Source organism: Salmo trutta, chromosome 12 (genome assembly GCF_901001165.1).
Source record: "Salmo trutta chromosome 12, fSalTru1.1, whole genome shotgun sequence".
Lineage (NCBI taxonomy): Eukaryota > Metazoa > Chordata > Actinopteri > Salmoniformes > Salmonidae > Salmo > Salmo trutta.
The window spans coordinates 21,006,481-21,018,642 of NC_042968.1; the positions used below are offsets into that span (position 1 = coordinate 21,006,481).

Here is a 12,162-nt window from a genome sequence, read left to right on the forward strand (position 1 = left end):
CATTGTTTGTAACTTATTTTGAACATAATATTTCTGCCACCGTTTCTTATGACCGAAAAGAGCTTCTAGATATCAGAACAACGATTACTCACCTCGAACTGGACAAAGATTTTTTCTTTAACGCAGGTCTGGGTGTTTTGTGAGAATTCGTCAGTGAGTAGGTAATAGTGGTGGTATGTAATAGTGGTTTAAAGGTGGAGGATTAGTTGATGGTGCAATGTTTTCCTTTTCACCTCTTCCTTTTTATTTTTGGTTCAAAAATGTAACGCGATTGACCACACACAACACATGCACAAACTAAATGTGGGAATGCCATGATACCAAAGAAGAAGAAGTGAGGTAGGTAAATGCAAGGAGTAGCTTTAATGCTTCTATAGGAAGTATTCAAATAAAACGAGTTTGCTTCAAATGAAGATGTTTATAACAGATGAAGCTATGGTCAGAGGGTTTTGCTTTTTAATGTTACCTATTATGGGTTGCAAGCTAATTGGTGATTAACTAGAACAAAAAAAGACCATGCTTTTGGGCATTTTCACAAAATGTAATCCTGTCACGCCCTGACCATAGAGAGCCCTCGGGGTTCTCTATGGTGTTTTAGGTCAGGGCATGACTGAGGGGGTTTCTAGGTATTGTGTTTCTATGTTGGTGTGCGTGTGTATGGTTCCCAATTGGAGGCAGCTGATAATCGTTACCTCTAATTGAGGATCATACTTAGTGTGTCCTTTTTCCCACCTGCTATGTGGGATATTGTTTTGTGTGAGTGCCTATGTGCGCTACGTGGTTCACGATCATTATATTTTTGTTTTTTTTTTAAGTTTCACTATTATTAAAATGTGGAACTCTACTCACGCTGCGCCTTGGTCTAATTATTCATACGACGGTCGTGACAGAATATCCCACCATTACAGGACCAAGCAGCGTGCCCGGAGGTGAAGGAGAGTTGGACATGGGAAGAGACACTAGGTGGATGCGAGACCCTTCCTTGGCGGAGGGTCGCCGAGGAGTAAAGGAGGACAGCAACGACGCCGGGGTCCACGGCCACAGATTTTTTTTTGGGGGGGGGCACAAGGGGCGGTCGGCCGAGGAGAGAGCCAGAGACCGTCTGGGAGTCGATGGAGCAGTTGGAGGAGGGATATTGGAGAGAGATGTTGGTTAGGTGTATTCTGCAGCACAGGCACCCTGAAGAGCGTGTCATCAGTCCGGTGAAACCTGTGCCGGCTCCCCGCACTCGTCCACCAGTGCATGTGTACAGCCCAGTCTCCAGCGACGGTCTACAGCCCAGAACCTCCAGCGACGGTCTACAGCCCAGAACCTCCAGCGACGGTTCACATTTCAGAGCCTCCAGTGACGGTTCACGGTCCGGAGACTTCCTCTGTGCCGGTGCCCAGTCCAGGCACGGCGTCCAGTCCTGCTCCATGGCCGGAGCCTTCCTCTGCGCCGGTGCTCAGTCCAGGCACGGCGTCCAGTCCCGCTCCATGGCCGGTGCCTTCCCCTGCGCCGGTGCCCAGTCCAGGCACGGCGTCCAGTCCCGCTCCATGACCGGAACCTTCCTCTGCGCCGGTGCCCAGTCCAAGCACGGCGTCCAGTCTAGCTCCATTGCCGGAGCCTTCCTCTGCGCCGGTGCCCAGTCCGGGCACGGCGTTCAGCACGGCTCCATGGCCGGATCTGTGGTCTGAGCGGGTGCTACGTCCCGCACCGGAGCCGCCCCAACGCTAGTTGGCTGCATTTACACAGGAAGCCCAATTCTGATATGTTTTCCACTAATTGGTCTTTTGACAGATCACATCAGATCTTTTCACATCAGATATTTTTCAGAGATGTTATGATTGGTTAAAAGACCAATTAGAGAAAATAATATATCGGGATGTCTGTGTAAACGCAGACATCCTTTAAGACCATAATGTCTTACAAGGTCCTACAAAACAGAAATGTGAGTCATATGAAGCTTTACCGTTTGCTCGGTAATATTAGTAGTATTTTGACTTCAATTAAGAAATCGTTAATTAATTTAGAAATATAGTGAAATACATAAATATTGAAAAAATAACATTTTATTTCTGTCTGTAATAAAGCCCTTTTGTGGGGAAAAACTCATTCTGATTGGCTGGGCCTGGCTCCCCAGCGGGTGGGCCTATGAGTAATTTCCTCATATGAACTGTAACTCAGCAAAATCTTTGAAATTGTTGCATGTTGCGTTTATATTTTTGTTCAGTATAATATACCTTCCTTTTACTTGTGTCATTGCACGTCCTGCAAATCACCAGCAGAGGGCGACCATTCTGAACCATTATCATATTTTCTCTGCATACATCCCCGTCTGGAACTTTGATACTCCCGTAGAGTATATTATGTTCAACAATATATTCACACCAATTTAGTATTTTTTATATTCAGGATGATATATTTTCAATATTCATCAATTAATGTAAGATATTTTTTTTTAAATCAAAATAATACTCATATTTACAGAGGTAAACGTCATATGTCACCAATTGTTGCTTTGTAGCACTTACATATGAAACATTATGGAGCCTTAAAGGAGGTCCTCCTGGGTAAGGCCAAAATGTTACAAATATTCTAACTTAAATGAATTATTTCTCAACACACATTGCGAAGTCGATGTTGACGATATAGATAAAGTTCAAGTATTTATTTGTCATGTTGATTAAAAAAGTGTAATATTTTAGCCCCCATCATCATGCCAATGGAAACCTAATCTGTTAGAATTATTTTAGTTAGAATTTACATTGAAAACTGAATTTACCATCGTCAATAGAATACCTTGAGAGGAAGAGGCGAAGCGAGAGGGTTAGCTATCTCTCGACAAAAATCTTCCTAAAATAAACCCAATGCGTTTCTATGGGCTATGGGTTTAAGCAGATCTACACTGACGCTTAACGACTCGCATTGTCAGGGCGGAGACATGAGCACCTGGCCATTATGTGCAGATTTCTGATATACCTCAGTCAGTCCATGGGTGAATCTCAAATTATGTCCCTTGATTCTTCACATCCTCCCTCCATGCCTCTTTCTATAAACACATTGGATGTGAGAGAATACAGGAGGAACCATGAAAAGAGAATTAAGCTAAAGTTATGATAACTGTTTCCGTAGTGTAGTGGTTATCACGTTCGCCTCACACGCGAAAGGTCCCCGGTTCGAAACCGGGCGGAAACATATTTTTAGCTCTAATGCATATCGGTACAAAATTCAATGGTTTAATTTATTCGGACAACGTTACATTACCTGATCATCTAAAACATAGTGGAAAAGCAATCTTGAGAGATATTACAAAAGTATCCAAACGAAAAGATACGTTAAAGAGCAGTCTCGCGAGATGGTCATCAACGTTACCATGACGATACTTTGTTGTCGTTCGAGCTATCGCAGATGGACGTGTTTAGCTAGGCAGCGTGCTAGCTGTTTACTTTTTCAAAGATAGTCCCTTTTCAGCTATATCTGTGCGTGGTAGCAGTATTTCAGAATAGTAAGTACGTGTATTCTATTTTCAACAATATAATAAAGCGTTACAGTTAGACTCACTACAGTGCAGTGTGGTAACGTTAGCCAGCTAACGTTACTAGTACTGTAATGTTAATCTAGCTTCATGAATACATGCAATGTCTGCATTGTAGCTAGCTAACGTAAACGGACTGAACTCCACTCAATGGTGAAGGAAGTTTAGAATTAACTTCACCACGGAGTGGAGCCGAGACCAGTCGGCGGTTGTATTTGATTAACGTTTATTGAAAAAGTATGTATTTCAGCAAAGAAAGGCACGAAACGTCAGAGGAAAAACATAGGTACAATGTGGGCGTTTCATTTTTTAACTAACGTTACTGTTAACGTTATTGACCTTGAGCAAATCGATGTAACGTTAGCTAGTTAGGACTTTTAACCTGTCTGGGCTAGGGGGCAGTATTGAGAATTTTGGAAAAAATATGTTCCCATTTTTAACTGCCTCCTACACCAACTCAGAAGCTAGAATATGCATATTATTGTTCAGGTTTGGATAGAAAACACTCTGAATTTTCTAAAACTGTTTGAATGGTGTCTGTGAGTATAACAGAACTCCTATGGCAGGCAAAAACCTGACAAGGTTTCAAGCAGGAAATACCCTGTCTGACAAGGAGTCGTGCGTCTTGCATCTTTTTATTGAAAAGTAAGGATCTTAGCTGTAACGTGACAATTCCCAGGGCTCCAATAGGCTCTCAGAGCCCGCGAAAAACCTGAAGGTTTACTAGGGAGCCTCAGGTTGAAACAGATTATCGCCTTTTGTAAGTGGATGCTCAGAGGACCTTTGAATGAGGCGCGTGCACGAGTCGCTCCCGAGGAGAAATTTTATTCGGCTGTTTAGGCTCAATGCATACTCCCGGTCGGAATATTATCACTTCTCTACGACATAAATGGCATAAAAATTGGTTTTAAACAGCGGTTGACATGCTTCGAAGTACGGTAATGGAATATTTAGACATTTTTGACACGCCAATGCGCCATGCGCGGGACCGTGAAGAAGCATTCTAGAACTCACGAACAAAACGTCGCTGTTTGGATATAACGATGGATTATTTGGGACCAAACCAACATTTGTTATTGAAGTAGAAGTCCTGGCAGTGTATTCTGATGAAGAACAAGCAAGGTAAGAACATTTTTCTTATAGGAAATGTGATTTTGGTGGAGGCTGACCTGGGTGGGTATCTAAATAGCTAGCCCTGTAATGCCGGGCTATGTACTTAGATTATTGCAAAATGTGCTTCATCCGAAAAGCTATTTTAAAATCGGACATATCGAGTGCATAGAGGAGTAATGTATCTATAATTCTTAAAATAATTGTTATGCTTTTTGTGAACGTTTATCGTGAGTAATTTAGCAAACTGTTAGTAAATTCAACGGAAGTTTGCCGGGGGTTATGCGTTTTCTGAACGTCACATGCTAATGCAAAAAGCTGTTTTTTGATATAAATATGAACTTGATTGAACAGACATGCATGTATTGTATAACACAATGTCCTAGGTGTGTCATCTGATGAAGATCATCAAAGGTTAGTGCTGCATTTAGCTATGGTTTGGGTTTGTGTGACATTATATGCTAGCTTGAAAAATGGCTGTCTGATTTTTTCTGGCTGGGCACTCTGCTGACATAATCTAATGTTTTGCTTTCGTTGTAAAGCCTTTTTGAAATCGGACAGTGGGGTTAGATTAACGAGATTCTTGTCTTTAAATAGCTGTAAAATAGTCATATGTTTGAGAAATTGAAGTAATAGTATTTCTAACGATTCAAAAATCGCGCCACTGGAATTTCAGTAGCTGAATCGTCCCACATACCCCAGAGCGGTTTTAATCCGCTACATTTTAGCTAGCTCGGTAGTTAGAAGTAAAAATTGTAGATTTCGTTGCATTGCAACCACCCAAAAAGAAGGTCGCCGCCAAGTCTGCCAAAGGGAAGACGCCCACAGTAGTAGATGGCCTTTCCACGGAGGAGATGTCGAAGGAGCAGGTAGGTGTTATTTCATGCACCTCTACATACGCAGAGTTGTAATCAATGAATAGCATTCTCACATAGGTGTTCCTTTTGTCCAGGTGGGAAAGGGCAGTGTGGCGTGCAATAGAGATTGTGTCATCTGTGCATCTGTTTCTGGGATAATGGTGTTGATGTGAGCCATGACCACCCTTTCAAAGCATTTCATGGCTACAGACGTGAGTGCTACGGGTCGGTAGTCATTTAGGCAGTTCTTGGGCACAGGGACTGTGGTGGTCTGCTTGAAACATGTTGGTATTACAGACTCTGACAAGGAGAGATTGAAAATGTCAGTGAAGACACTTGATAATTGGTCAGTGCATGCTCGTAGTACACATCCTAGTAATCCGTCTGGCCCTGCGGCCTTGTGAATGTTGACCTGTTTAAAGGTCTTACTCGCATCGGCTGCGGAGAGCGTGATCACACAGTCATCCGGAACAGCTGATGCTCTCATGCATGTTTCAGTGTTACTTGCCTCGAAGCGAGCATAAAAGTTATTTAGCTCGTCTGGTAGGCTTGTGTCACAGGGCAGCTCTTTGCTGTGCTTCCCTTTGTAGTCTGTAGTCTACAAGCCCAGCCACATCCAACGAGCATGGGAGCCGGTGTAGAAAGATTCGATCTTAGTCCTGTATTGACGCTTTGCCTGTTTGATGGTTCGTCGAAGGGCATAGCAGGATTTCTTATAAGTTTCTGGGTTAGACTCCCGCTCCTTGAAAGCGGCAGCTCTACCCTTTAGCTCAGTGCGAATGTTGCCTGTAATCCATGGATTCTGATTGGGGTATGTACGTACAGTCACTGTGGGGACGAGGTCCTCAATGCACTTATTGATAAAGCCAGTGACTGATGTGGTGTACTCCTCAATGCCATCGGAAGAATCCCGGAACATATTCCAGTCTGTGCTAGCAAAACAGTCCTGTAGTTTAGCATCTGCTTTATCTGAACACTTTTTTATAGACCGAGCCACTGGTGCTTCCTGCTTTCATTTTTGCTTGTAAGCAGGAATCAGGAGGATAGGGTTATGGTCAGATTTGCCAAATGGAGGGCGATGGAGAGCTTTGTAAGCATCTCTGTGTGTGGAGTAAAGGTGGTGTAGAATTTCTTTCCCTCTGGTTGCACATTTAACATGCTGATAGAAATGAGGTAAAACTAATTTGTTTCCCTGCATTAAAGTCCCCGGCCACTAGGAGCGCTGGCTCTGGATGAGTGTTTTCCTGTTTGCTTATTGCGGAATACAGCTCATTGAGTGTGGTTTTAGTGCCAGCGTCAGTCTGGTGGTATGTAGACAGCTACGAAAAATACAGATTAAATCTCTAGGTAGGTAGTGTGGTCTACAGCTTATCATGAGATACTCTACCTCAGGTGAGCAAAACCTTGAGACTTCCTTAGATATTGTGCACCAGCTATTGTTTACATATATGCATAGGCCCCCGCCCCGTGTCTTACCAGAGGCTGTTCTGTCCTGCCGATAGGGTGTATCAAATCAACTATTTGCTTGATAATCCATGGGTTATGCTGCATAGCATATATTTATCTGAATCTACATGATGATGTTCTCTGTGTCAGCTGGAGGAGCACATTGTGCGGCTGCGGGAGGAGCTGGACAGGCAGAGGGAGGAGAGGAACTACTTCCAGCTGGAGAGGGACAAGATCCACACCTTCTGGGAGATCACCAAGAGACACCTGGACGAGAGGAAGGCAGACCTGAGGAACAGAGACTGGAAGAGGCTGAGGAGCGCCACCAAGTTGAGATCAAGGTATAGTACACACACACCTACACACACATACAGTAACAGACACACAAACAGTGTTTAACCACATTAGAATAGTTATCAGGGGCCTTACTGTTACTGTTCTGTTCCTCAGGTGTACAAGCAGAAAATGAAGCATCTCCTGTATGAGCACCAGAACAGCATCTCAGAGCTGAAGGGAGAGGGCGTGGTCTCTAACAAGCTGATGCAGAAAGAGCATGCCGAGCTGGAGAACGAGCTCTGCAAGGGCATGTGCACCCTCAAAGTGGACATTAAGGAGCAGGAGCTCTCCAACGAGAACCTCATCAAGGGCCTCAAACTGGTGCGTGGCCTCCTCGCTCTTTCTGTCAATATGCGCTTCTCAGCATCCAGATCAATGTTCTGCCATTTTATCATATTTGCTTTCCACACACGTCTATGGTGACATTGCATTGATTGTAAATTCTTTCAATTTCTGTTTCAACAGAACAACGACCAGGAAATTACCAAAATGAGAAATGACTTTGAGGGACAAGTGCAAGGTGATTATGCCTGTGCCTGTGTTGCCGTTAAACTGTACTCACATGCGTACATATACCCAAAATATGAACCATAGCCATCTCTCTCTGTCTATTGCCATTTGACTGACCTGCTGAGTAGAAATTGAGGCCAAGTATGAGAAGAAGATGCAGATGCTGCGTCAGGAGCAGGACCTGAGGAGGAAGACCGAGATCCACGAGATCGAGGAGAGGAAGAACAGCCAGATCAACACGCTGATGAAGAACCACGAGAAGGCTTTCAGCGACATCAAGAACAACTACAACGACATCACCCTCAACAACCTGGCCCTCATCAACTCACTTAAGGTTAGCAATACCACAACAATATCAGCTAATAACCAAGGTATTTGTTCTACTCAATAACAATAACCTAGGACCAATCAACTAACTGAGTATTAGAAATTCCTCAACGTACAATATCATCTAACCTAACCTATGCTTCATCAACTCACAACTCACTTGTGTATTACAAGACAATAACAGAGAGGTGTATGATTACTGATAGGTCCTGATCTTTAGCAGAAGGGTTCACTATGTGGTGTGCCTGACTGACAGTGGCCAAGGTTTGGAGCCCTGGAGGGCAAACTGTTTGTTACACAGCCAGATCAACATCAATCCAATACAAGCTAGTAACCAGTTGTTTACATGGCCTGTGTGTGTCTGTCAGGAACAAATGGAGGAGATGAAGAGGAAGGAGGAGCGTCTGGAGAAGGACTTGGCAGAGGTGCTGCTGCAGAACAAGCGCCTGACGGAGCCCCTGCAGAGGGCCAAGGAGGAGGTGGCCGAGCTGCAGAAACAACTGGCCAACTACGAGAAGGACAAGACCTCACTGGCGGTGGGTTACACACACAAACATAGAATACATGATATCTGGTTATATGGTAATTATAGAGAAGATTTATGGCAAAAAGCAACAATGTAGCAGTATGACAGATATGCATAAAAAATATTCATATAGCAACATGGAAAAGTAAAATTCACTCAAATGTTCTATGATGAATGGTTTGTGTTGGGTGTATCTGAGAGTGAATAGAAATGTAGTAGGGTACTTGGTGAAAGTAAACAGGAGTGATGGTGCCTGTCTTGACAGGGGGCCAAAGCACATCTGAAGGAAATGAAAGACCTGAAGTGGGAACACGAAGTGCTGGAACAGAGGTTTAGTAAGGTGAGAAGCGACAGTTACACACACACATACACACGTACAAGCGTGCACACACACATGCACACAAACTCTGGTTTGTAATGACAAAGGCTTTTGTCCTCACATGTTACATAAATTGTTGTCACTTGATTGAATCAAATCAAATGTTATTTGTCACATGCGCCGAATACAATCGGTGTAGACCTTACAGTGAAATGCTTACTTACAAGCCCTTAACCAACAATGCTTTAAGAAGTTAAGAAAAAAAGTGTTAAGAAAAAATGTGAAAATAAAAGTAACAAATAATTAAACAGCAGCAGTAAAATAACAAGCGAGGCTATATACAGGGGGTACCGGTACAGAGTTAATGTGTGGGGGCACCGGTTAGTCGAGGTAATATGTACATGTAGGTAGAGTTAAAGTGACTATGCATAGATTATAAACAGAGAGTAGCAGCAGCGTAAGAGAGGGGTCTGGATAGCCCTTTGATTAGCTGTTCAGGAGTCTTATGGCTTGGGAGTAGAAGCTGTTAAGAAGCCTTTTGGACCTTGACTTGACGCTCCAGTATCGCTTGCCATGCGGTAGCAGAGAGAACAGTCTATTACTAGGGTGGCTGGAGTCTTTGACAATTTTTAGGGCCTTCCTCTGACACCGCCTGATATAGAGGTCCTGGATGGCAGGAAGCTTGGCCCCTGTGATGTACTGGGCCGTACGCGCTACCCTCTGTAGTGCTTTGCGGTCGGAGGCCGAACAGTTGCCATACCAGGCAGTGATGCAACCAGTCAGGATACTCTCGCATGGTGCAGCTGTAGAACCTTTTAAGGATTTGTGGACCCATGCCAAACAGAAAGTTTAGCCTTTTGAAATTTGGGACAGGGAAGAATCTGAGAAAATAATTGGCACTATGTTTATGAGATTAAGGGTTAGAACTAAAAAGGCATCTACACTGAAATCTGTGTTCCAATCTTATAAAAAAATTGGGGAGTTTCCCACCATTGTTTCCTTTGACGTGATTACAGAGGAGTTCAAGGATGAGTCCTTCTGCCCTTTTACCCTGTGTACAGGTCTTTTTCTGAGACCACAGCACAAACTAACTACACAGACCGTTTATTAGGCTGACTAAAAACCTCCTAGTAACTGGACACTTTTCACCCATACAATGGCTACTATTGAAGGACAGTCCCTCTGTTATGCACTCACACACCCAAAAAAATGGAACAGAATTGAATCAAATGTAATTCTATCAAATTGATCTATGCCTAACTGATCTGTGTTTCTAACTGAGCTGAGCCAATCCTTTTGTTTGTGTGCTGCAGGTCCAGGTGGAGCGTTGATGACCTGTATAAGAAGTTCATCCAGGAGGTGCAGCAGAAGAGTGGCTTTAAGAACCTCCTGTTGGAGAGGAAACTGGGGGCTCTGACAAACACCCTGGAGAAGGAGGCTCAGTTCAACAAGGTGCTGTCACTTTAGAGTTGTGAAAACAACTAGCACCACACCTCACCAGTCCTGCTTTGTGGTGGATACTGGATACAAGCCAAGTTGTCATTGAAGATTAAAACAGAGACGTGTTCTTAACACTCGCATTCCATCGTGCGAGTATGTTTTCTGTTGCTAAGTCCTTGCTATCAGGTTTCTCTACTCTACTGTCCTAGAAGCTGATTATCAAGTGGCTTCAACCACATCAAATTGTAAACCTTGCCTGTGAGCGTAGTTACTTGTGGAAGCTTACGGTAGACTATTCTGCAGCCAAACAACTATATTTGTTTTTTCCTTGCAGGAAGTTTTGGACTCCAAGAACATTGCGATCAAAGACTTGCAGTACGAGTTGGCGCGGGTTTGTAAGGTGAGGATGTTGGCTGAATACATTGCCTTTTGGTTCTGAACCCTATTTAGTTTTGTACATTAAGGGCAAAACAACAGGATTATAACTATGTAATAGAATAACTAACCAATCCAAAATCAATACATTCTCATCTTTATAGGCAAAAGTGATAATAGCGTCTGTCAATAAAAATGTTAACATCTCTGTCTGATTGGCAGGCCCATAATGACCTACTGAGAACCTATGAGGCCAAGCTGCAGGCCTTTGGGATCCCTATGGAGGAGCTGGGCTTCAAGCCCCTGGAGAGCAGTGTGGCTGGACACTCCCTGGGCCAGGGCCCTGCAGGCCTGGTGTCTGCCCCCACATGAGAGGCCCCCAGGCTGGGATCAGAGACACAAACACTCCCCTGACCCACACAGACGATCACTTACTGCAGTGCTAATGTGACTCTTCTTTCTACCTCAGTTTTTTTTATTCTCATGTTCCCCAGTTTCTGTGTTGTGGGTTTGTATGTGTGTGTATTTCAGGAAATGGCTTCCTGGAATCCTAAAGCAACTGATTGGTCGGCCCCATCGCTGATTGGACCTCTGACCCCTCCCTCTCGTTAGGGGAAACAGCTTCAATTACCAACTCCTTCTCCAGCTTGGTTTCCTTTGTCAGAAGAGAGCTTCTTTTTATGTCCTGTGGTGATTGTTGTGGCGGTCAGTAAAACTTTTGTGGATATTATTTTGTAGCCGCTCCTTCTGAGGTATGTGTATGCCAATAGGATTTAGTGAACAATTTCAATAACCAAAAACACTAAGTATAAGTAATTATTCTGTTTCATTTGTTCCTGGGGGGGGGGAGGGGAACGCACCTTGGGAGTGTTTAGGCAAGAGGACTGCAGGAATACATAACCCATAGTATTTAATCTGTCTATGCACACTAGGTAAGACCTGGGTGGACCACCCCCAGTATTTTGGTTAGCGTGCCAGGTGATGCTAAAGGTTAGGGAAGTAGTGGTATGGTAGGAGAGGGGTCTCTAACTTATACCTTCTTTGCTTTGGTTCCATCCAGCCCCTTTTCCCCACCTTACCGTGTTAAGGAATAATACATTCCCTGTAAATGGTATTTTTGTCATCCTTCCTTGCACCTACAATCACATACTTTTTCACTCCACAAGGAGTTGAGATGTAGCAGGGTGTTCCTCCAGGAGGGGTACGTAACACATGTAAGTGAGAAAGCTAAATCAGCTACTTTTTAAGCTCTGACTCCTGTGATCTTTCTACATTTTTGGAAAACAGTAAATGGACTAAAGCGTACAAATTCCTTTTCTTCCTTGCCTAAGCAAGTTCTGTCTGACTGGCATCATAACCGAGAAGAATTGGATAAGTGACGCTTTTAATAATTTTATCT

At 43.7% G+C, this 12,162-nt stretch overlaps 1 non-coding gene and 1 pseudogene across 1 annotated transcript; both read left to right on the forward strand.

The window, feature by feature from the left end:
* The first annotated feature begins 3,104 nt into the window (after nucleotides 1-3,104).
* On the forward strand, nucleotides 3,105-3,177 carry trnav-cac (transfer RNA valine (anticodon CAC)). Its single transcript has one exon. It is a non-coding gene; the product is annotated as a tRNA-Val (tRNA).
* A 2,195-nt stretch (nucleotides 3,178-5,372) lies between these two features.
* LOC115203163 (dynein regulatory complex subunit 4-like) lies at nucleotides 5,373-11,877 on the forward strand (annotated as a pseudogene).
* The last annotated feature ends 285 nt before the right edge of the window (nucleotides 11,878-12,162 follow it).